The sequence below is a fragment of the Lepisma saccharinum genome, chromosome 1 (genome assembly GCF_977018435.1).
Source record: "Lepisma saccharinum chromosome 1, izLepSacc3.1, whole genome shotgun sequence".
Lineage (NCBI taxonomy): Eukaryota > Metazoa > Arthropoda > Insecta > Zygentoma > Lepismatidae > Lepisma > Lepisma saccharinum.
The window spans coordinates 207,126,823-207,154,120 of NC_139229.1; the positions used below are offsets into that span (position 1 = coordinate 207,126,823).

Sequence of the window (27,298 nt, forward strand, 5' to 3'; positions counted from 1 at the left end):
AATAAATAATAATATTTGTGATTTCGCAAATGTAACAGTTATTAGCAAATAATCCTGGACACTATTATTATGGGATGAAAAACTTATCGACTCTGCCCCCCACCAAAAGTTAAGCCTCAAGTTCGTACCTGCCCCTCCCCCCCACCAAAGTTAAGTCCCAAGTTACGCCAACGAAATACACCATAATTATTGACATTTTTCGGAAAGATATTTATATTTTCGGTTATTTTGCATCGTTTTTCTATGTCTTAAGGTTAATCGTAGGGGAGAGACCGTAAATATTTTGACCAGGTGGGTAGGAGCTATATATTGATAAATTAAGGCGAGCGGTATAAATGTAGAATTATACTAGTCTCAGAAACACGTACTCTCATTCTTGTTTATCTATCTCTTCATTTCTGTTATTTCTGTCTCCGACCCTCCTGCCCCTTCCTGTCTTCCTATTTATATCTCTCTACAATTCTTTCTCTCTTTGTCTTACTTTTCTACCTTACTCTGTAGTTGTATTTTAATATCTTAGCTCATTTACCGTTCCCTCTTTCTTCAACATATCTCTAGAATTCTCCTTACTTCTCTTGCTCTAGCAACATAACAAAGACACATTGATTTTGTGATTTATTAGGGTGTATGGGATTCCGTATAATGTCGTATCAGGATTGGGAGGAAAAATTCCCTTCCAGATTCAGACTTCGGGAAATGATTTTGCAATTTTAAATATCTAGAACAGTTGTGACATTTTGAGTAGTCTTATATTAAATGTGCCTAATGTGTTTGGATGTTTTTCTTGGATGTGTTGCTATGAAGTTTGAACTGCTTAAATTTTTGTTTCCCCAGTCTATCTTTTGGTAATAGTGATTCATGTGGTAGAGAGAGGTAGTGGATATTTGATTTTTGTTACTTAACGTTGTTTTTCTGCCACTTCTAACAGTGTCGCAACCACAGGGGGCAAGGGGCATTGTCCCCCGCCCCCCGACCTTGGACGGAAGTCCATTCTAGGGGAAGCAAACATTGAAGTAAAAAAAACAAGACTAGGACAATCTAAGAATAGCAGGACAATTGGATACTCATGATGGAATTAGTTTTTACGTGTCCTTGCCTTTTTCTTCCAGACGGCCAAGGGCACTTGCAAGGGGTACAGAGGGGCAATTACGCCACTCTCGATTTCAAATTTTATACAAATAAAAATACATTTCGTAAAATTTTCTTGCTCGCTTCGCTCGCAATTTCTGCAGTTCTTATAGTCCAAGTTCAAAGCCATAGCTATGGGGCATCGGGAGTCTGCCCTGGGAGCAAAACGATCTATATGAAGAAAATGCGCCCTATTAAAACAATTCCTTTCTAAGAAACTTAATATGAAATATTAACGATGACACTGTAATCCAAGAAGTGTTTGATCAATCAAGGGATTCCCATTTGTTTGTCAGGTGTCAAAACATGTATTTCAACTATAATATAATACAATTCACACACAATATTTTGCAAAATGGTTAACGTAACCAGTAGGAACCATTGTCTGTAGTGCTGCAAGAGTCTCCGCTTTGAAGGAAATTGAGTCCGTGGTGGACTAAGGGACCTGTGTTTTAATGTTTTAGCAAGTACAAAAAAATGTAATACAATTTTTTACACAATTCATCAAAGTGTAGATAATATGTAACCATTATTATTTAATTAATTCGATTTCTCTTGCATAACACAACACAATGGTGTTGTTGGATTCTCGTTAGATTCCTTTGTGCGTAAATATCTTGCATACTGGAAACTAGAGGGAATCATTATGAAGCATGATTTATAAAGGGCTTCCTTAATCAGTTCTGCAGAGAGGCCCAAAGCTGTCGGATTAAGGTGGGTGCTATTGATGCTGCAGCATTAGGTCAATTACTGAAATAGGTCCAGATGAAAATAGACGTGAATTTTCCGAAAGCTGAACAGTTTTCTTTTCCAATATTATTGGATTGATTTGGTGTTTTAAGCCCACTTTATGCGCAGTAAGGCTAATCGGGACTGGACCTACAGTTTAAAGTGTGCCTCCAACAGGAATCGAACCCGGGACCCCTTGATTACAAGGCGACGTTTTGCTATATTAACCTGAAAATAAATCTTAGAATGAAATTTGGAGCCCCAATTTCGGACGCCCTAGACTGTGTTACTTATTATACAGTTACTATTATTCTTTGCGCATCAGGCCCAATTTCGTCTTAATCCGGCCCTGGCTGTTGGTACATATTAATCGTCTATTAACATTATCGACCTGTAAATATCAAGTAGATACAGTCCCTATTAGTCTATTTATGTTAAACTTTATATTCTTTGGCAATCTGGAAAGGTCATTATCGAAATATTGCTATTTGATGTTGCTCGAATTTTTTTTGTTCGTTGCAGTTTCAATATATCAACCCTTTACTGATACTTACCTCTTTTGGGGGAAGGGGCAAGCGCCTCTGTATACCCTGCTATATCTGCCAATGCGACACAACATATTAAAAATTTGCCTCCTCTAGGATTAACTTCGCCCCCCCTACAAAGAATTCCTGGCTACGGGCCTGTCTCCCATTCGTGCCGCATGGCTTGCCCACCTAAGTTTTCTTGATTCAATCATTCTAATAATACTTCGAAATAATCTACATACAATATTTGGAGGAATGATTATGTCACAAACCTTCAAGCTTTGTTGGTTAGTTTTCACAGTCAGTAATATTAAAGTATAATTTATAGATGCATTTCTTTTATATATATAAAGAAACTTATTTAAGTTAGTAATGCCTACAATCAATTGACAAATTCACAATAACAATAAATACAGGAAAGAACTAACTCAACAATTTAGAAAAATACGCATATTTCCAACTTCTAATTTCAAACAATGAGTGTTGTTTGAAAGGGTTGACGTTCGAGAATTTACAAAGATGAATTCGGTGCGTGTATGTATATAGGAAGGATGAGACTAGTATATCTGCCAATACTGGATAGTCTCAACTTATTCTCTGAATGTTAGTGACAATGGTTATACATTAGCTTGCAATGTTAACTGGACATTATCCATTATCTAATGCTTTCATTTATACTTATTCTAACAGCACGATTCAAGATCGCACCTCTTCTCCCATATATAGGTGGACAATTTCTTTTTGATGGTGGTTTGGATCAAGCCAATGTCAAACTAATTTTACTATAAATCTCGTGCGATTACCAACTACGGCACTCCATGGCACCCTATACTACGTTTTGCTCCCCTTACGAAACTATTTCTATTTTATGAGGAGAGGGACATTATTTACTTGAATTCTACTCTGGGATGACTGATCTAGTTTTTTGGCATCGCTTTGAAGGTTACTTCTTTGATTTTCCTTCGTTTCCAATTTGGATCTTTGTGTAGTAAGGTAGGTGAGCCATAGTTCCCAAGGTGGCCCACTTCACGAAAATCATATTAGTATTAGCAAAGTTAACAAATGGGACTACATCAATGTACTCAGTCCCCCTCTGATGCACTATGCAGAAAACGAACTGTCTCTGGCTGCCAGCAGCTATTTTATGTAAGTTATTGCGTCAGGGATAGAGCAGATTAGTTGTCGTTGTTATTTTAAGGTAAGTAAGAAATGTGTATGTGTGCGTCATTGAAATTAACAAATGTTAATATTTTATACATATTTTGAAAGCTCGTTTAATTATCTTTTTGATCACATAGTTACATTGTAAAAAAAAAAATTGTGTCATAGGAACGATACCTATTTTGGTTGAAAAACGTAGTCCAGAGGAGAGTTCCTAAAGTGGCCCATCGCGGGCCACCTTGGGAACAGGTTACACTCGCCTCTAGAATTTACACTTTTTTCACATTAAAATAAGTTTTATTAAAAATTACCTAATAATGTTAAATTTGCACAGACTTTCATGAATCACTAAATGTTACTAATATGTTTGGTTTATATGTTTTATACTTCCGTGATATTTTTTTTTTCGGAAGTGTTACTTTCATTTATATCGAAGACAATAATTAGTTACTGTACATAATGTGTCACCAATCAAAAGTTTGAGACTAATAATTTATCTCAATAAATTATTAGAAATGATAAAACATGAATAAATATGTTTTCTGGAGCACAAGCAACATTTTCTACGAAACTATAAGCAATGGGCCACCTTGGGAACATATGTAACGGTTTTGTAATTCTTTTTTTTTTTAACAAAAAGTTATAAGCAATTTTACAAAATATTTATATGGTACATGTTGTTATTTAGTTAAAAGAGTTAGGTATTTCTTAAAATTTCATAAATTTATCTCTCATTGGTTTTGGCTAAACTGTATTGGGTTCTCTGGTTTGGTGTTTGATAGTATGCTTCTTAGTGTCTTCTTACTACTGAATGATGTCCTAAGTTGGAACTTTGAACTAATTCTACTTATCTTTCCTGATAACCCATGCATGTATGGTATGGACACTGTGCCTTTTGAGTCGGTCTTTTTTTCTCTACTTCTCTGTTTGGCTGTGGATGGCTCTTTTAGTTGGCCCAAAACCCTACAAGTCATCTCAGTGTAGACTTCAATCAAATAGGGTCCCCCCTCTCCGAAAAAAAATAGAAATAGTAGGAAAAAGGAGAAAAAATTAGTGCAGAATTCTTCGGGACGCCTTGAAGTAGCTGGTTAGAGCTCAGGATTTGTAGTAATATCAGAGGGTAGTCGTAGGTTCGATTCTCACCAACGGCAAAAGAAACCACCTGAAGACGAGCGCATAGGTAGTGTTAGAATAAGGATAGTTAAGGCAGTAGAGAATGGATAATGTCCAATGAACGTTGCTAATTGTCTCAGCTGCTTGAGCTGCTGTGATTGAGTAATGCATTGTGTACCCCACCATGATACAAACTCAAAATAAGTATATTTATTAACCTTACATTATAGTTACGTTTGAGTATAGTTGTATTTTCATTTGAAGAGATGTTTTTGACGTAACATGAACAATTTAAGGTTTTAAATTTTCCTGTTAACTCATCTAGATTATATCTACACCCCAATCTGCACAGCCTCAGTGTCTGATAGATTTGTCTTTATATATTCTTTCTTACCCTACAAAAGCATTAAAGTAATAAACATCGAAGGTTGCTTGCTAATTGTAAAACATTTATTTATCCTGTAACGTACAGTTGCACCTGGGATCAGATAAGGCGAGTTGGAAGTTCGTTCAGTGATGCATTGATGCATTTATCTCGTAGGACATGCAATTTGGAAGTTCGTTCAGTGATGTTTTTATCTCGTAGGACATCTCTCTTCACTCTGAAAGAAAAACTTCAAATTACTTTCAATGCAAAAATGCAAGCAGAAAGAAATGAAATACTCCCTAATCAAGTATATAGGCTTCTAGTTTAAAGTTACACTGTACAGATCTTGTGTTTATCGTCAGAAACTTCAGGATTTTTAACGAAATTACATGGCGTTCGGTATCTCTTTACCTAGAACCATATTCTTCTAATTTGTTACACTTTGTGAGAACCTGAAATTTGTTGACTGAAATACTGCAAGACAGGGTTGTTAAGGGTCCAGGAATTTTAAATAAATTCAATTCCGGTCCAGGAGAGAAAATCATCAAGCGTGAATGGGTTCTGGACCGTAAAGAACCTTTTTATCTGTAAAGTATTTCAATTCGGTCCAGGAACTTTTTTCCCGATCAATTTAAATACGGTCCAGAAACCTTTTTTTCTGAATGAATTTATACGCGGTCCAGGAACCATTTTCTGAATGAATTTAAATACGGTCCAGGAACCTTTTCCGAACTAATTTAAATTCGGTCCAGGAACCTTTATTCCAGGATCAATGTAAATATGGCCCAGGAGCTTTTTTTCAAAACCAGTTTAAATAGGGTCCAAGTTCCGTATTGAAATGAAACAATATGCAACTTGAATCGAGTACGGACCTGACGATAAACAATTATCCACTTGTGAGCATGAAAGACTAATCCAGGGGCTGGCTCGAGAATCTAAGGTACAAGGTAAAAATGGGCGAAACGAAAGAACTGCCCGTCTCCATGTAGTCCCATTCTATCGCGCGCTATCCTTCCCTCGGTTGCAACAACACTTTCCGTCCCTGTTGTGATATCTGCTGGGAACACAGCAGCCTCACGTTAACTCATCGACGGCTCCTATTGGCTGCGGTTCCTGGACCTTTAACGTGACGGATTTGTTTGAACTCAATATGACACCACACTAATATAGTCAATTGCGTTATGTACGTACAATGTACAGTAACTCTTCGACAAGGGAGTATTGGGACGTGGCCAAAGAGAGAACAACAGCGTTATGATTTATTTCCTGCTATACGGTTCTACAACCGCAGTGTGACATTCCAGTGTAAACGTACTTGCGGACATTTTTAGAAGGCAACTTTTAATCGGTTAATCCTGGTCTACAAATTGTAAATAAATTAAATCCCTGACTGCAAGAAAAAATAGCAAACGTAAATGAGATCTAGACAGTGTATAACCTTTTCATATTTAAAGCATTTGAATCAGGTCCAGCAACCTTTTTTCCTGATGAATTTAAATACGGTCCAGGAACTTTCTTTTCCGGATGAATTTAAATGCGATCCAGGAACCTTTTTCCCAGAATGAATTTCAATTCCGTCCAGGAACCTTTTTTCCGGAAGACTTTAAATTCGGTCCAGGAACCTTTATTCCGGATGAATTCAAATTCGGTCCAGGGACATTTTTTTCGGCATCAATTCAACTACGGTCCAGGAACCTTTTTCAGGAACAATTAAAATACGGTCCAGGAACATTTTTTCAATGAAACAATACGCAACTTGGACCGGATTTAAATTGTGCGAAGAAAAACGTCCCGGTCCTGCAGCGGAACCCATTAGAATTTATGGGTTCCGAATTTTATTTCTGTGATCAAGCTTTACATAAAAAATGCTGGTGTAAACTAAATACTAATTTATCCTACAAAATAACTGAAGTTTGTGTTTGAATTCTTAATGAGCATTGAATGTGACTAACTCTACAGAAATAGTTGCATTGAATATATTTCTGCGTTCAAATTAATTTGGGTTGACGGGGGATTTCCCCACAAAATCTTGCACTTAAATATCCCCCAACAAAAATTTTTGGGAGGAATTTTTGTTGTAACAACAATAGAAGCAATTAGTTTAGATTTTGAAGTATATTTTACTGAGGATAATGTTCAAAATACACTCAAAGAACGGTGGATAATGTCTGTCTCTGTGAGTGTTAAATGTTTTCTCTCTTTCAAGAGACAATTAACGAATTACACCATTAACAATATATGCACAGTAGAAGTAAAACAAGAATGCAAGACACATACAAATATTAAAACTAGATTTATTAGATAGTTATGTATGTTAACAGAAAGCAGAAAGTAAACAAAATCTCATTCATAATAAAACAACTACAAATGTTTTGTAATTTATTGACATTTTTAACCAGTTGCTATTTTATGCATATCTCATAGAATATATATTTAACAGTGATTTACTTTTATACGTAACAACATAATCAATATATATATTCTATCACGTAATAATTGATTAAGATCTTCCTCGCCCAACCAGCTTTTAATGATTTTGCAATTTAGTTCAAACTGTTTTACTTTTTTCAGGAGATACACATTTTCCATGTATACTATACCAAACATTAATTTTTAAAAAGAACTTACTTGTGTATGCTGCACTCCTCGATCCTGGATAACTGCATAATTTGCGGAAGATCCCTGTCCTATTTTTTTTCTTTCTTTTCTGTTTCCTTTTTTTTTGCTCCTCTCCTTTCTTTCAAAGGGCCATCTCCCGCGGAACTGGAGTTTCACTATTTATTGGGTTTATCAGCCTTAGATGTTCCCTCCCTGGCTCCCTGAGCCTCCCTTCCCAAGACCTAAGTGCCTCCTGGGCCCTTTAAGGCCCAACTTAGCCCTTTAGTCCCCCTGGGCCCTTTCAGGGTTCCCTAGGCCCCTTTGAGGGCCCCTGAGACCCCTTTGAGCCCCCAATCTCCCCTAGGGGGAAAACCAAGCATGCAGAGGAGATTCTGGCCAATGGGGGAGCCCAGGTCGGAGGGGGACGTGGGGTACCTCCATGCCTTCCGCCCTCCTTCCCTCCAAATCCCCCCTCCACGTGGGAATGAGTCCTTCCGAGTTCCCGGGTGACGTGCAAGAGAGGCGTGCCCGGTACCCAACAATCCGTAGTGAGCGCCGAAAGGGACAAGAGAGGCACATACGCACACGCAGGCACGCACGCACACACACACACACACACACACATACACATATACATATACACATATACATATACACATATACACAAAAAAGTTATTAGCTAATTACGAAGATCTAAGTGGGAATTGGCGGGTGAACTACATTTCTCTTACTTTAACGGTGACTCCAGCTGCCATACAGCAGCCAGAGAACACCCTTACTAGCTATGGGGTCTCCAGTCACGTCTAAGCATCCGGAGACCCCCCTTATACTCTATGTGGTGGCTCCAGCCGCCATACAGCAGCCGGAGACCACCCTTATTCACTATGGAGTCTCCAGCCGCCTCTAAGCAGCCGGAGACCCCCCTTATACGCTATGTGGTGGCTCCAGCCGCCATACAGCAGCCGGAGACCACTCTTACTATCTATGGGGTCTCCAGCCACCTCTAAGCAGCCGGAGACCACCCTTACTCACTAAAGAAAGCATAAAAACCCATATTCTACCTCAGAAATAGCGGTAGCACAGAAACTCTGGTGTGTGGAGATAGTTTAGTGTAACAGCATGTTTAGACCCAGCCTCTTCGCCATTCCCACTTGTCTGGTGATGCCAGTGCTATCCCTAACCAAGAAGAAATGCTGGAGACTATCAACGCTGGAGGCCATGGACGCCTGCAGAAGGGGAACACCCATGCACACTTTGGACTGATATTATCATAATCTTGTAAGCAAAAAAAGTCCGGGATTTGTAACAGAGCCTAGGCATGGACACTGACTTATTTTCAGAATCACCCATCCATTACGACCAACCATGTTCACCTAAGGATTGTGAAACAATACACAGCCCACGGCACAGTAAATGTTATTTCCACTGAAATGCACAGATTTCATAGTCAATGTACACACAATGCGTTAGATTGGGCGTGGTCTACCTTTGTGAATTTAATGACCACGTACTGTGATCAATGACACAAGTACTATACCTGTTCTAGTAAGTATTTACTCTCACACGTTGGTTCCCTCCACCCCTCCCCCTCACGCACTACCCAGCACCAACACCGGCAATTTATGAGCGTCCTTCGATTTTTTCATCTTGTGCATAATTTACCACATCCTACACACTTTGAATTGCCCTCAATAAGATAAAACTTATTTAAAATAATATAAGTCATACTTAAAGATTCGTATATTGCATTTATGTTTAAAATTGCTTAGCATTTTTAAGAATATTTGAGTTATGTGTTATTGCCTGAAAAACATTTTTAAAAACATATGTTTATTACTACTTTAAAAATCCGCAAATTCTCGCAGTTTGCTCCCGAAATATACCTCTGCTAAGTGCAAATTTCTCTGCCGCATATTGTGATTTTTTCTTCTTCTTTGAATAGCAAGCACCCTCTGTGCATGAGCCCTACTCTTCATTCCCCTAGCTTACCCCTCGCTAGGTGCCCTGAAATAGCATATTATTTTACATTTGATTGCTATTGCTCTTTCACCATCCTTCTCTTCCTTTTATTTGTCACACCTAACTTAAAAGTTGGAAACTCTGCAGACGCCCATGCCAGAACCTCACGATGATGGAGAATGAGTAGCGTGTCACCGTTCTAAAATTACTAAACATACGGCAAACTATCTTTTACTTATCCAAAATATTCACATAACCTAACTTGCAACTCACCTAAACCTATCCTAACTATCCACTCCACTACCTCTTGCTTTCATCTGAAATATTACTGTCAATAGTTATATCCAAAGACACGTAACTTAATTGTAAAGTATCTTACGTATTTGTCTTGTATCTAGTGATAGGAGCTAAGCATGCACTCAAAATCTTATCAAATCCTGATTTTATTATATTTTCTCAACTTTTATTCACTTGCTTTTCTATTTCGGTATCATATATTCACTCTAACACCCTACGCATTTAATTATATAAGCAGTGCACAACCATGCATTTGTGGAGCGTCCAGCACCCCGTTTATTACCTATATTTATGTTCTTCCTGTTGAACCTTCCATAATATCCTCATGCTCTCCAACTAAACCTACCTAACTTGCTTTTCTTCAATCTATCCAACTAAGCCTACCTGTTGCACAGCTGCGTTCTTCAAGCTATTTTCCCCATGCATTTCATAGTGTTCTTTCAAGATGATAACTATTTCCTAGTTTAGATCTATCTTGGGCGATTTTCTCATTTTCTTCCTGATAATAACTTTTAACAACCCCCCGGTTACCCAATAGTAATCCTTAGAGATAACTAGTGCAAATGTCAGACTATAACCTAGACACATTTGGACTGAGGTGTTAAAGTGCTAATCGTATAACAAAGAGTTTAATTGTTGCATAATGGTGGGAATTGATTGCAGAAGGTCTGATGCCATAATGAAGAATGGCTTCAGTACGAACTCAAGAACTGTTGGATTTGAAACATGGACATTGCACAAAGGGAGTAATCTAGAGGAAGACTCAAAGCATGGCAACAAGAGGCAAAGAAGGAACACAGATTCAGCCCGATCTCCTTTTCTAAGGGTTTATTAAGAGATGGGAATGCCACCTGTTGTGGCACAGTGGTTGCGTAGCAGGAAGCTAGGTGTCCTAGGTTCGAAATCTGGGAAAGGCAGGGACATTTCGTCACTGATCATCCATCCTCGTCGTTCACGATTATCATAGAGACGTCTTAAAGTGACGTAGAACAAAATGCAACCACAGAAAGGTTATAGACAGGTTGCAGGTTCGCATCCTGGATAGGACATGGACGATTCGTCAGTTCCCCATTCATCCTCATTAATGTAACGAGGTAGAAAAGAGAAGTAAAATAACGAAATTGCAGCTCAAGAAGGAAATGCAACAGTCAGGGACGAGTGAAGTGACATGAAGGAACTATGGTGGAAGAGAGAGGAAGGATAGAAACAGCAATAAATGTAAGAAATGACACGAAGGTGACTCTGGTGAACAAATTAACAAAAGAAAATAAATGTATCTTATATTTAAGTGACATCGAGGCACACAGAAGAAAATCTTCGATCTCTAAATCTGTTGATAATATGTCTGTTAGCATCACTTTCAAGGAATGAGTTCTAGTATCGAATCCTGAGCAAACATAGATGTTCCAGTGTGTCCTGTTAACGTTAATTTCATCACTCCATCTCATTGACGTGGTCACTTTAGAATTTCTATTCTAGCGGAAATATTAATAAAGTGCCAAGGAAGCAGGACAGCACATACACACATAAGTGAGAGGAAATGTATTAAACGGAGTAGACAAATGAATCGGTCATAATAACAACATTGAAACCTACATGAACTATTTTTTCAGGAGTTAACAGGAATGTGTCAAATACGTATTTAATACTACTTTGAAGAACTCTTTGAGCATCATACACTGATCTAAAAAGTACCTTTGTTGTATAACAGATAACAGAAAACACAACAAGTAAGTTGAAAGTGAGTTTTAGTGAATAAAGACAGCATCCTTTTTGAGCTTGTCACTCATCAGTACTGTCAATTTTGCATAATGTGTGTACACACAGAAGCAAAACAAAAGAGATCGAAATAGAAGCATTTTAGCATCTTATTTTACCGGAATGCATTTAAAAACATATCAGGGGTAAATTTAATTAAACCTAACTGAAATGTTAAAAGAACAATATGCTAACTTACGAGTAACACTAGGAAGGACTGATCATATGTAAGACAATTAAGAAATTATAAAGAAATATGTCTTATTACAAGAAAATTGAAGAAATATTTTGTAAAAACGCAAAATTGGTAAAATATATCAAAATATGCCTTATCAAGTTTGTCTATTTCGGCTGATTTTCATCAAACACGTGAAGATCTCTTCCCAGTATTAGATCTGAAGCCAAATAAAACATATGTTATAACATAAAGTTCCGGGCTCTACTTGTTACAATTACACCATTTCGACAGAAAACATTGATTACATCGTTGTTCGTGAGATCCGCTCAATTGGAGAAAATATGAATATGATAGAAGTGACAGAAGAGAAAATGATTGGTCCAGTATCTCGAGGTGGGTCACATTCAGTAGCCAGTTGCTTTTAGATGTCTATGTCCCAAGTTCGAATCCTGATATTGTTCCCCATCTATTTTATTAACTTCCCATCGTCGTGATTAACGAAGAGAGATAGAGAGACGACGTGTAATAACCAAAATTCACAAAACACGGTGATCGGGAGTGTTGAGTGAGGGACTATAGATCTTACTGCTATAGTGCAGCCATGGGCACGGGTGTTCGGTAGTGAAGTGGGTAGTATAACATGCTACGATGCCAGGGGTCCCGGGTTCGAATCTCGTTTTGGGCATGGTTGCTCTTTGTGAGTGTCCCTTGATCACATCATCACTCATCCTCATCGTCGTGATTAGTCAAAAGTCCCAGAAATGCTACGTATCATCATTCATCTTCGTATCTAAACAAATTCACCATTTGCCCTATCAGAAGAACTCCTAGCATTTAATTCTCAACTATCTTCAGCTGTAAATGTAAATGATAATATGTCCTTAGAGTAAACTGACCTTAAACATTCGTATCTTGAGAAGCCAAAGTGATACCTTATGTACGTACATAGATGTTCATTACCACTAGCTTGAAATTTATTCAGAAACTTTCTACAAGAAAGCCTCTGGAATATTAACTGCAACTTATTTGGAAAGTTATGACCATCAGTAATTGGGAGATGTACTTCCTAAGTATTAAATCATTATACCGGGAAAGGAATGTATATAAAAGTAGTTTCAGTGAAGGAACTTTCTGTTGTTGGGTAAAGTTAATGTATAACATCTTAATTATGTAAGATTCATTCTCTCCAACTTTTAAAAAACATTGCATGGGCTGAACTCGGAGATTAGTTTTATAATTTTATGCAATAATGTAGGATGTACTTGGGCTGATGATTTGACCTAAAAGGCCTGTTTTGTTCCTTGGACAGCTTTACGTTTAAAAACAATTTCCAGCCATTTCTAACAGAAATACACGAATTTCTTAGTGGCTCTTCTGTTCACCTCATAAGAGCCTATTTTGAAGAGTCTTTTTGTGTGGCTAATCCGAGAAAATGATAAGAAATACGTCGATGTTAGTGCATATATTGTATTTTGTGATGCTTTTTGCCTGCCAATTCTGAGCTTTTTAAAGTGCCTATTATTCCTCTTCCTGGCTGTAAGTCCTTAATCCTTCCTTTTATTTACTAGTAACGACGTGACAACGGATACTGTAAGAAATTATTATGAAATGTTTTAATAACACCCAGTCAGTAATTAAGTTTTGAGAAACTTTTATCTGTATTTTTTTCTAAAATGAAATATAACGTAAATTGTCGCGTGGGGTCGAGCCCTACAGGCTCATATAAGTTGGCGTAGTAAGACAAACTGCTGGAAGTACAATCAGAAGGAGAGATGTTTCAAGAAAATAAAGAAATTTGACTGCTCGAAGAGGTTTAGGTCTAAGAGGGGAATATTGCTTGTAAAGGCAATTTTGGGTTAGTTTGTGCTATCTTAACTACTTTGATTTCTAAACTGAGTTTATAATGCTAGAAATATCGGAATGAAGGTTTATGTATTCGTATGTATATTGTTGTTTCGACGTGTGCAAGGATGGACACCATACTGTTTTACAGCTAGCATTTTGGTAAATCTTTTAAATATTGTTACATATTGTGTCAGTAACTGAAGCAACACCTTCTCCTCATCTCGCCCCTTCCTCCCAAACATAACATAGAAATCTTACCCCGAAAATATTCTTCTAGGCTATGTTAGAAAATGCCGAATGCATTTATTTATTGTATATGCTCTCTATATCCGTGACTGCATTGGCGTAGTGCTTAGAGTAACGCGATGCGATGACAGGTTTGAGTCCTATTAGGGCATGAATGTGTGATTGTGTTTGTTCTCGTTCCGGCCAACGTCGTCGTCGGGTCCCGGGTTCGGTACACACTGGAAGCACATAGTGGGTCTTATCTCACTTTAAACTGTAAGACCAGTCCCAATTAGCCTATCTGTGCATAATAATGCACTTAAAACTGAAGCTTTATCATTCGTGCTCCTTTCTATTAACCCACAGAGGTAGAAATGGACGTACGAATTTAAAACTAGAAAGTGGACAGAGACGGCTTTTCCCTTGCAACTGGCTGTTCTGATTGTGTCACCATGAGTCACTGGAGGGAGACTGGAGAAAGGGAAAAGGAGATCGAACTGCTTCCAGGCGGCAGAGGATCAAGCAGCGTAAAGTGTAGAGGAGAGAGTCGAGCGAGTTTCCATGCAACCACTACATCCCCTGCAACCCTTACCCTAACACAACTAAGAGGGGATAGGGGGTTGCCTCCCCCGCCTCTCACAAACGCCAACAGAGGAGAACTGTTTACCACCTCAATGACACCCAGGATCTCCGAGGGAGTCATTAACGTATGGCTCGTCAAAGGGTGGAAGTATGGAGTTTTCACCAACGACTGCTTTGTCAGCAACCCGCTGGTGCCTACGTCCCTCCCGGCCTGGGTTAGGCCCTCCCTATATTCCTTGAGGCCCTCCAATGACCATTCACCCCTCCGCAATGCCGGTTCTCCCCCCTCTGTAACCCTCCCCTGCCCAACCCCTTCCCCCTAAAGCTGAAGAAACCCTTGGAAAACCAGGGACTGCGAACTGAATTTGAACTCGAACTGAAACATGCTCCAGTTCGACTTATAGTTCGCACTCGAACCTGAACTGAAATGTTTCGCTACATTCTGGTGCACCATAACCCTCCGTGTACTTTCAGTTTCAGTTCAGTTCCGGAATGAAACCTCATTGTGAACACTTTTAGTTCGCACCCGAACCTGAACTGAAATGTTTCGCTATATTCTGGTGCACCATAACCCTCCGTGTACTTTCAGTTTCAGTTCAGTTCCGGAATGAAACCTCATTGTGAACACTTTCGGTTCGCACCCGAACCTGAACTGAAATGTTTCGCTACATTCTGGTGCACCATAACCCTCCGTGTACTTTCAGTTTCAGTTCAGTTTCGGAATGAAACTTCATTGTGAACACTTTTGGTTTGCACCCGAACCTGAACTGAAATGTTTCGCTACATTCTGGTGCACCATAACCCTCCGTGTACTTTCAGCTTCAGTTCAGTTCCGAAATGAAACCTCGTTGTGAACATTTCCGGTGCGCACCCCAACCTGAACTGAAATGTTTCGCTACATTCTGGTGCACCATAACCCTCCGTGTACTTTCAGTTTAAGTTTTGTTTCGGAATAAAACTTTGTAGTGAACAATTTGGTATTTTGGGGGCTGCCAGATCCGAATATTTGGAAATAGATAAGATCCGAAATGCCATTAAGGCAGTGTTTCTCAATTTTTTTGCCTGAGAGTCCCCCTTGACATAATTGAATATTTCTGTGTACCCCCTGAATTCTCAATATTTTATATACCTAAAAATTGTATGAAATAAGTGTGAAAAATGACACCAAACACGATCTCATTGCTTCCAATACGCTACATAATAATATGGATACATAGTTATTACTTCTGAGTGGCAATATGTTTGTAATTCGTATATCTTGGTCGTGTTTGGTGTCATTTTTCATATTTTATAGCCCAGATTTCAATTATAACAAAATAAATGTAATATTGTTACAACATAAAAATATAACATTGTTGATTCAAATAGTCAGTAGGTGACTCACTAGTCACTACGTCCGTCCGGTCCAGTTTCTATTGCGTCACCACCTGTAGGAAGGGAACAGGAAGTATGTATTTTCCAACAGTGCCTGCCTTACATCGCATTGCATTCCCGTTCCCAACCAATCACGTGGCCTCCTACCCGACTGCCATGCCATCAAACTGTTTAAATCCAGGTACTATAAATAACCCTGTTCATACAAGATATTAATCAAATCCACATTGGAATCGTGTTTTTCAACACAGCTGCAGCGCAATTCAAGAAACAATTCTCATTGTCCAAGAGTGGTGGTCATTGGTTCTGTGGTCACGAAAGAAGTTTGATCGACACACTGTCGGCTTAAACCACAATTCATTTTCTTTCAATGGGTAACTGGGGAAGGCAAGTGCAAGGCGCATTTTCCCCACTTTTCATTGTGGTTGTTACTCTTCGGAGGGCGCATTTTTCCCACTTTTATTGCGAGAGCGCACTTTTCCCGGGCGCATTTTCCCCGACACCGGTGGTTTTGGCTGCACCAGCCACCCAGGTAAGCGTGGAGCGCTTGTTCTCAAGTGTGAAGTTTGTAATGTCAGATTTGAAGTACAACCTTTCCTCTCCAACACTTGATGATCTCATGGTCTTGCGGACGAATGCTTTATTCCAAAAGCGTTCTGATCAGCACTTGCCAGATTAAACCAAGATGAAAATTCTTTCAGTTCCTCTATTAGCTCCAGTAGTGTTTACAAGTTCGTCGAGGAGGAAGGTGAATAGTCATTGTCTTTCATGCTCACATGTTTGCTGTCGTTTTTCATAATTCTCGTTTGGAAAGACATTTAAAAGATTAACATTGTAAGATTTATGTATGACCTAATTTCCTTTTTTATTCAAAATTTAAATAATAGCTGTTAAAGTGCAAATACTATGTTACATACGAGGAGGAGGAACTCGTACTACAAAATTATGACATGTATCATTTACAATCAATCAAAGTTTGTGAAGCATATATTTAAGTGCTTTTTCTTTAATCCATGGTTATTTGTAGGTGTGAAAATATCCATCGAGGATAGATGCTTATTGCGTTTTTCATAAATTAACAGTTCATACACTATTTTATTTTAATTTTCTATTTTCAGGAATTCAGAAAACCAAACAAAATTATGTAATTACATACAAAAGAGTAAATGCCATTTTCCATGAATTGGAAAATTTGCTGCCATAGGAAAATCTAATGTGTATTAATCTTATTGATGTAGTTTTGCGCGAAAATGAACACACGAAGCTAGCCACATCTCACATAGAATTGTATCTGTTTTATTAACTACAATTTGGTTACTGTACTGTGATGTCATACGCTACTTTCAGAAATGTATGTTTGATTAACTACAATTTGGTTACTGTAATGAAGATACGTAACTTTTTTCACAGTTAATTTTCATCCCATTGTTTGATGCCATTTTGAACTGAATTAACTGAGGTAAAAGTGACGCGGCGTAATAATAATAATCCGTTGCGCAACAGCCCATGAAGGGCCTAGGCATACCTACCGACTGCCGATCTCCCTCCCACGCTTTCCTTCGTCACCTCTAAGCGTGGAGATCTTCAACCAGTATTGGAATAGTCGGGGGGTCAGCCCGACGTATCCCCAGCCGTTATAGTAGATCTTCTCGACCGGATTACGCTCACTCACTCGGAGCTCCCAATTTCCTCACAATGGTGGGTTGCCACCGGCCCTATACGTAGGCCGAATAAATTCCGACCAGAGCCGGATTCGAACCTACGCCGTCCCGCAGCGAACGATCTCAAGACGAGTGAACGCCTTAACCCGCTCGACTACGGAGATAAACTTTTCGTTTTCATTTCACAGATAATTACAAAAAAGTACAATTGTCAGTACAATGTAAGATAATAACCCACAGCTCTACAGCACCTTGAAGGGCCTTGGCTTACCTACCGACTGCTGGTCTCCCTCCCACACTGTTCCGCCGTCACCTTGTTGGAGCGTGGAGTTCTTAGACCAGTAAAGGGGTGACGGGTGATCAGCCCGACGAACCCCCAGCCGTTTACTGTAGGTCTTCTCGACCGGGTTACGCTCACTCACTCGGAGCTTCCCAATTTCCTCACGATGGTGGGTTGCCACCGGCCCTATACGTAGGCCGAATAAATTCCGACCAGAGCCGGATTCGAACCTACGCCGTCCCGCAGCGAACGATCTCAAGACGAGTGAACGCCTTAACCCGCTCGACTACGGAGATAAACTTTTCGTTTTCATTTCACAGATAATTACAAAAAAGTACAATTGTCAGTACAATGTAAGATACAGTTCTTAAATGTAAAAGTTACTCAGTATTTTTCTCGATCTCAAACATAGCAAAACGCGACCAGTTCCTTAACATTTGGGTCTGGAAACGGTTTAAGTTCGAGAACTGAAACTGAACTGAAAACTTTCATTCCGGGCCAAACTGAAGTGAAAGTTCAGACCATCCAATGACAGTTCGGGTAGATATACTCCGGTTTCGTTCCAATTTTAGTTCGAGAACTAAAAATGAACAGAAGGGTTTCATTCCGGGCCGAACTAGAAGTACAACCTCAGATCATTCTAGTTACGGTTCGGATAGATATTCTCCGGTTTCATTACAGTTTCAGTTCGAGAACTGAAAGTGAACCGAAAGGTTTCATTCCGGGCCGAACAGAAACTAAAACCCCAGATCATTCCAGTTGTAGTTCGGACATATATACTCCGGTTTCATTCCAGTTTCATTTCGAGAACTGAAAGTGAACCGAAAGGTTTCATTCTGGGCCGAACTGAAACTATAACCTCAGATCATTCCAGTTACGGTTCGGGCATACATATTCCGGTTCCATTCCAGTTTCAGTTCGAGAACTGAAAATGAACCGAATGGTTTCATTCCGTGCCGAACTGGACGTAAAACATCAGATCATTCCAGTTCTGTTTCGGACATATATACTCCGGTTTCATTCCAGTTTCAGTTCGAGAACTGAAAGTGAACCGCAATATTTCATTCCGAGCCGAACTGAAACTGAAACTCAAAGTAGGTTTCAACTGCAGTCCCTGTGGAAAACAAACTCCAGTTTTTCTCTTGACCCTGAATAGTCTTTCTAGCGAGGGAGGGAAATTACAACTGAGGACAGAGATCTCACCTATTTTTTGCGCAAATGTTAATGTTTTTTTCTTCTTTCTGGAACCTGAAAGATAAATAATGTTCACTTTAAACCCGTTGGTGGGAAATGAACTTAAAAGCTTAGCAGTTTTAATGTACTTTCTCCTAGATGTATATTAGTAACATGTAATTTATAGGAGAACTTTCGAAGGAGAGCAGTTCTCGATTTGCATGTCGGCGCTTCCAGTCTTCCTGTGGAGAAAATATATCTATTCACACAGAAAAGTAAATGCATCAGCTGAGACATAAAAATGCATAAGGTATAAAGCTCAGAGCAAGTTTTTTAAGTGCATCATAGAGAATGAAGCAGGAAGATGCATAAAAATGCATCAAGTGATACATTAAAGTAGAACTCGACGTAGAAAGAAATTCTCACTTGCTCATGTGTTGAACTTTGGCGTGACCTTTAGAAATGAGATACAAAAATGTATGAAACTGTAAACCTGATTCTTGGGAAATAGATTTGATGCATTTATTTTCCTGTGAGTAATATCGTAATCCAAGGCACCCATCGCCATGGGATGTGTCCTCCATCCAAACGAAGCATGCTGTCAGGGGGAAGAGACTCAAAATACAACTCTGCTGTATCCTTTCCTTGCAACACGACGATTTATTACAATGTTTAGAGGACTTGATGTGCACCCTGTATTTTAGCAAGTGCGTTCGGTTTGAAAGTAAGTACGCCTCCAACTGTGCGATCAATTTGCACGATTGATGCTTATGCCACTCCCATAAAATCGTGACTTGTTTACTTTATTCTGATGCTTTCCATTCATCTTAAAATAAATCGTTTACCTACATAAACTGGATTATAGCAACATGAATAGGGTAGAATAAAATAGAACTGAACTGAATAGAATTGGCTTTATTGAGCGAACATGTTCGGCCTCCTGTTTACAACAAACCCTTGTCAAATACATATTACAGTTGACGCTTCCTGAAAATTACTGTTACAGTAGAAAAAGAATAAAAAAAAAAACGTTTACACTTCAAGTGAAAACCTTAAAACTGCAATAGAAATTGTAGGACAGACTGCATACAGCTGAAATTTACATGAGGTATCAACTTTTATTTACAAAACGAGCTCAAAGCTCCAACAGTATTCAAAATGCCATATTTGTCATTTTAAAAATTGTGCCGCCTCTACACACTTGCACCAGTGAAGAGGAGTGATTTCTTGCCCCCTGCCAACCTAAAACTTACAGAAATGCCTCGGCAAATGAAAATTCCATATATCTCTGCACGCTTACCATAGCAGCAAGTTTACAAATGGAGGAGAAATTCGACAATGGCCTCAGTTCGCAGGCAGATGGGTGAAAAGGCCTTTGCGGTGGCTCATAAGTGACTGGACGTGGACCCCAAAGACTTATTCTTTTTAATGTATGCAATCAGTAACTCAAAGTTGAATATAACTGCTCTACTTTTAACGTTTAACCAATTAAGTTCCTGTAAGTACGGGGAAATATGTTCTCTTCTTTTGACATTATGCAACTGTTTTAAAGTTTTTGTAGCTTGTAATTTAGGCTATTGTTGATGTTTATAAATACAGGTGAAGCATAATCAATTTTTGGCATTACAGTGTGTTGACTACGTGAGTTTTCGTTTCGTTTCTTAAAACTTTGCTACCGAGTTTTTAACCGTGTGTGTGACATGAGATCCCCAATGTAGATTCTCGTCCAATATTATGACGAGGTTGCGTGCTGTTTGTACATTCTACATTCTTGAATTATTTAGTATAAGGAGGGAGAGTTTTAATTTTTCTAACTTTTTGAGGTTACTCGTTGTGCCTAGTGTTAAAATAAATTCAACTTGAGTGCATTACATTCAGACCAATTAGATATTGAATTGAGGTCCTGTTGCAATGCCTCTAGGGCCATTGCACTGTTTCTTAATGGTGTATATATATATATATATTTGTGTGTTATCCGCATATTAATGGTATTTGCAATATTTTAGTCCTGCATTAGAAATCTTTGATGTATAAGAAAAAGCGAATAGGTCCTAGAATACTTCCTTGTGGTACTCCTTGTTTGATACCAAGCCATTTAGATATGTACGACTTATTCTCATGTACTAATTTCACACATTGTTCCCTATTCGTTAATGCCCGACCCTGTGGCCGAGTGGTTAGCACATCGCGCTGCGACGCCAAGGGTCCCGGGTTCGAATCCCGGTCGGGCTTGGTTGTTTGTGAATGTCCATTCATCAATTTCATCATTTCATCACTCATCCCCATCTTCGCAAATTAGCCAAGAGGCACAAAACGCGAAGTAAAATAAACTAAATCAAATCAAATCAAACCTATTCGTTAAATAAGATTGAATTGTTCAATAGTTTACTTGCAATAATTTTTGTAACCCCTCAATTATTTCTGAAACACCTGGTTCTTTTAGAATGTAGACAAATTATATAATTGTTCACGAGACGTAACACCATTAAGCCTTGTTTCCATGATTATGAAAAACTAAATATGCTGACCAAGGCAGTAATTTATTTTATTAAAAACATAAACTAAACGTAACGTTTCAACCTTCTAGCAAGGTCTTCTTCAGACTCTGTATCAAGTACAAAAGTCTTTTGTACTTGATACAGAGTCTGAAGAAGACCTTGCTAGAAGGTTGAAACGTTACGTTTAGTTTATGTTTTTAATAAAATAAATTACTGCCTTGGTCAGCATATTTAGTTTTTCACGAGACGATATTGTGTAAACATTGAGTTTGAGATTTTACATTATCTGTGATTAAAATGCTTCCTTCTGACAAAAGGGCATTGAAAGGCCTGAAAATAACCATTAAAGGACGTTTATATCATCTTATTTCACCAAGTCACAGAAAACCTTGATGCTAAGGAGCTTTGTACATAAAAAGAAGCAAGATATTAATTGAAATTAATGGTTTAAGCGTGGGCAGTCCAAAATAATGTGAACATGATTTAATGTTTAATTTACTTAGAAGGAATTCTGAGTGTCTGTCGTTGCAACCACATTCAGTCCCTAATTTTTCCACTATTCAAGGGTGTATATTCTAAGAGGTTGCAAAAACATATATGTTATCAGAGAGACAAGGAACATAAAAGGAACACAAAATGCATGTACTCACCAACCCTTCATGGCTGTTCCTCTCCTGAAGCACAGCTGTCCCATTTTGTTCATGTGTCACTGTGTTGCCTCTGAAAGGTACAATGTAGGACACAAATAACCCATGCTGTCATGTTATTTATTAAGGACTAATGTTAAATATAAGTGGAGGTTTCATAGGAGAGAAGGCTCCCTATTTGCTATTCACACTGTTAAGAACGAAGCATCCACAAACAACAACAACAACAGAAAATCTACCCCACACCAACCGTGCCAAATGTACTGAAGTTTCGGTGCGACAGATTTGAAATCAGTCACTTCAAAATGTCTCCAATTCATTTAGCTCAAATGCAAGTCTAGATTGGTACCCTAAGATGCCTAGCTGCCGCAAAATATTCATCTAAATACCTCTCAACTTACAGAATTTGGAAGCGCCAAACGCATCGGTTTATTCGTCCGACATCTTGAAATGCGTTGGTCAATTGCGCTTCGAAGAAAAATGCAATACTATTCCGCCTCCCCCCCCCCCCCCCGGACCTCTAAAGTAGCATTAGGGATGATCCAAAATCCTAAGCTCCTAAGAGCTTCCTTTTGTAGCCCAAAGAACAGCTCTATACCCACTCATAAGATTTCACTAATTTCAATCAACCAAGAAACATACAATACTGTTTCCGGTTGCTGAAACTGATAGTTTCATGCTTTCCATATAACAGAACAAAACAAAGGGACATTTAAACCTGCGGGTGGTGATGATTATGGTTTAACATGGTAACAGGGAGACAGGTGGAGGATACTTCACATAAATGTCCTGGCAGGGGATATAATTCCCCCATCTCCCCTCTCGATGTATATAAGTAGAAAAAAAGGCTTCTCACCTACTGCTAGTACAGTACTCCTCTAGTCAGGTGCCGTTCACTGGATTGGGATTCTCTTCAACCAGTCATTGGCTTCTAAGGAGACGTTCTGGAGTAGCTGTTCCCTCAGGCTGTCTTCAAGTCTTGAAGCGTACAGAGAGTACTTCTGAAAAAAAGAAAAGTATTCTTATGGACTGCTCATGTTGTCATCTACAGGGTACATCTAGATGTTATCCACACCCGTTTTTCTAAGTTTTCAAACATAGTATAATTTGCTATTTTCCTTATAGGTACCATGTACTTTCCATGTGGTCGAGTTTTATGTAATACATGTATGTAATGCTTATTATAATGCCATTATTGATATAAAGTTAATAAAACTTAAACTAGTTTAATGGCTAACGAATTCGTTTGGCACATAAGGGTTAGAAAAATCATGAAAAATGAGTAACACATACAAACATACAACACTGTTTTCTGTTTCTGAAACTGATAGTTTGACTGCTTTCCAAATTACAGAGACATCAAAACAAAGGGGACATTCAGTTGAATTATTTCATTCTACAATCTAAGATGGATGATATTTCACTACTAATATTTCTTCGGTTTCGTTACACTAAAATGAAGTATTAACAAAAGAATTAAAAATGTGCATAAGTTAAGTTCTTTGATTAGTTCAGTCAAGTGCCGTCTTAGACACTGCTCAACTACGCTTACATCACAAAATGACAAACATCAAGTGAGATTTATATGGACTCTTATACACTAAATTTGTACAACCACATTTGAACAACGCATGATTTTCCATATTTATGGTTGGACAATGTCATACACAGTTTTGTAAAAGAAAGAAGAGCTATTTTAAATGAGTGTGCGAATTACCTGTATCCAAAATGGAAAGTCATTCAAATAATTTAAACAAGAGAATTAACTACCAGCCAACATATAATAAAATGTTTCAGATTGATATTTCGTAGAATTATATTGATAAATATAACCATTGTTAGCAAATTTAATCTTGTCCAGGCAGACCTTTAAAGGTAATATGAACTAAAACTTCAAGAATAGTATTACAAACGTCCTCTCACATCGTTTTTCAAACATTACAGAATAAAAATTAATACTCACCGTACCGCATTAAGTTACTGTTTACCAAACTCTCCGATTATTCATTATTGAAGACAAGCTTGAACTTTAAAACCACAAAATGACAGATGAGCTACAATTTATTTTGTGTCAATATGTGTATAAACGAGTTTATTACCATTTGAATCTTAACTTACACAGTTTTGGGAATGAAGGAACACAGAACATTCTACGTGTTTTTGATATGGTATGTTATGCCTAATTTTAACGAGCGAATTTTTGTCACTTCATATTTTGGTGTACTAACTTATGGATAATTTTTAATAAAGAAGATTTTCCACTGATGTCAATGCAGCTGAGAATTGTTTAAGTTATATATTTACATTTATTTAAATTTTGTTATATAAATTTTACGTACCTTTCTATTTTTGTTGTTGATTCGCTTTATTTAAGTTAAAATAGCTTAAAACCAATTACGTAAGCCAATCTGTCATTAACTATAGTTTGTACAGTTAAGTTTCTTTGTACAATTTTCTATGGAAACGCAAGCATTATTACACGCCAACAATGCAGTATTCTAAATTGTTTAAAATCCGATGTTATACATTCATGCTAGAGTATTCTCTAGAGACTGCACATGGATTGGATTCGTTACTGCCTACACAGCGGCGTGAGCTAAGGGGCCCGTGGGCCTCGACCCCACTCAATAATTTGTGGTTGGTGACGGCATCCAAGCACAGTCCCTCGTCATATTCTAACACCGTCTATGGTTGTATCTTTTCTCAATCTGTTGCTCCGGTGCACGCACAAAAGTAAATGCATCAGATGAGACAAAATAATGCAGTCTGTACCTCAAACTAAGTGTTTAAGTGTATCATCGAGAAGGATGCAGCAAGGTGCATTAAAAAACAGCTCGACATAGACAGACTCACTTGCATCTTTCGATGCACTATGTCGTTACCTTTACAAATGGTATGCAAGAATGCATCAGACTGTAAACCTGATTCTTGACAAAGGCCAAAAAGGTCTCCCCGATGGCGCAGTGGTAGCGTCGTCGCTCATAGGCGTGCGCAGACCCTCTGATTGGGGGGGGGGGGCCAAAGCCTTGATGAAAGTTGAGTCTGAGAAAGAAAAACCTAATTTCACCTCACAGTTTCATTGTATCCCTTGAGTATATACATAGAGTGTGCCGCAGAAAATCACTGCATTAGTAGAATTCAAACTTCCGTGGCACTAACGTTCTTTGGCCCCCATCCTTTATTTCCTCTCGCTGTGGTTCAGATGTTATTTTACATATAACCATGGTATCGTGCAGCAGATTCAAACCAGCTACAAGTATTTTATTAATTTCCCCCCACTTTTTGCCCCCGCAAAAAAAGAGAAAGTGAACTGTCCTTGCCTCCCACAGTTTTGGCACCCAATTGCCGCTGATTTCCTATTCATTTTGCGAACACATAGAGGTAACGTAACAAACGAATAAAATGTGTCCCAGTGTTAATGACAAGAAATTTGTTAGAGAACCAAGTTGGACAGTTTAATGTCATAGGAAATAATGCACCTTCCTCCCCTTCCGTAGTTGCTTGGAACTTCCGTCGGCTTGAAAATTTTCTTAAAGATTATAATATTGTTTAAGAACGGCGAAAAAATTCCTCTACACTAAATTTCTAAATGAGAGTATCAGAGGATGCCCCTATGCCCCCCTCCCCCCCGTGCGCACACCTATGTCGTCGCCTTGTAATCAAGGGGTTCCGGGTTCGATCGCACACAGCTGTTGGGAACCAACTTTAAACTTTAGGTTCACTTCCGATTATACTATCTGTGCATAAAGTGGACTAAAATGCCAACTCAATCAATCAACAGATTTTAGTTCATCCCTAGATTTTATCTTTTTCTTTTTTTATTAGCTCATAAGCGTTTGGATGCGCTAATGTCTGGTTTTGAGGGCTTAGGCCCCCTAGTCTCTAGGTAATTAAACAAGCAAACAAATAATAGAAGCTTGATGATTACATATTAAAGGTCTGGCGTATAATCTTAACCAGCATGTGATAGAAACAACGACAAACATTTTTAAAAGCAGCCGAAGCGAGCCTTCCTTTGTATGTACAGGATGAGGGAAAAGTCCAGCACCACCCTTTTAATTTGAAAAACGACTTGACGGAGGGCGATGGAATTTCGGATATGGGTGATTGGGGTGGAATACACCAGATGGGGCTTGTGTGTATCATGGTGGCCTTCTTCAAAGCCGCCATCTTGGAATTACATCCAGATTTTAAAATGGGAAGGAGGTCATGTAGCATATCATTTTACATGTGCGTCTTCTCAGAAATAAGAATATGCCGTTATTTTTATCCTAACTTTATTTGGTGAGGTGTAGTCTAAACTGTACATTTCTGTTATTCGCCCACTACCATTGCACATTGGTCATAATAGTTCGGTAAGTAATTTTCTTCTAGTTTTCAATTTTAGCATGTGTGTTTAGTTAGACTATTGTATTTACTTGTCTAGAATGAAGTATGTGTAATTTGTTTAAGCAAGAGTAAAAGAGGGCTTCTTAAAGTACTCGATGTTAGCAAAAATATGATTATAAACTGGTTGCACACCCCTACAAGTAATTCTGCCGGCGGCCATGCTTATGGGTCCCATGAAGTGTAACATCCTTCAAGGTGAGTCCCGGACTGAAAAAGGTTGACAAAGGTTGCTTATTTAGCCCAACATACCAGCAACATCCAAACTTCCAGAGCCTTACAGAGTCAGTGCCCTCCTCTCCATCTGATACCGGCTGAAACCCGAAACCTCTTCCTCCGGATTCCGCAAGTGGTCTCACTTAATATCGCAACGGTTCGGCGACCATTGCCGCTTACTTCAACGTAATATGCACGAAGCAGGATCCTCGAGATGACTTTCATCTGCGGGGTTAAACAGCGTTACGGATGTCTTGGGGAAATGAGCCTCGGCCCATTATCTACCGTTTGCCATACCGGACGGTGGACAAGGATCCGGATTCTCTTAGTGCTAAGAGCAAATGCGGAATGTACAGTCGGATGGACAAGTATTACGAAACATGGGAAGGAAGGATAGAAGAGGGAAGCAACTGTAGAAAGAGATTGAGAAACAGGGACAAGGTGGGGGGGGGGGGGCAAAGACAGTATATTTTCCTTTGTATATAAGGTTTAGCATAGTGCAGGGGCAAAAGTGGCAAAAAGTGGGGAGGCAACTGTCCTCCTCGACCCGCTAATCGCCACTTCTGTCCATGACTATTACCATTAACTTTCCTATT

At 38.7% G+C, this 27,298-nt stretch overlaps 1 long non-coding RNA gene across 1 annotated transcript; it reads right to left on the minus strand.

The window, feature by feature from the left end:
* Positions 1-5,142: 5,142 nt before the first annotated feature.
* Positions 5,143-24,520, minus strand: LOC145988539 (uncharacterized). The gene is made up of 5 exons (XR_014441761.1): positions 24,440-24,520; positions 22,957-23,101; positions 22,104-22,173; positions 18,986-19,030; positions 5,143-5,260 (listed from the first exon to the last, which is right to left on the minus strand). It is a non-coding gene; the product is annotated as an uncharacterized LOC145988539 (long non-coding RNA).
* Positions 24,521-27,298: the final 2,778 nt, after the last annotated feature.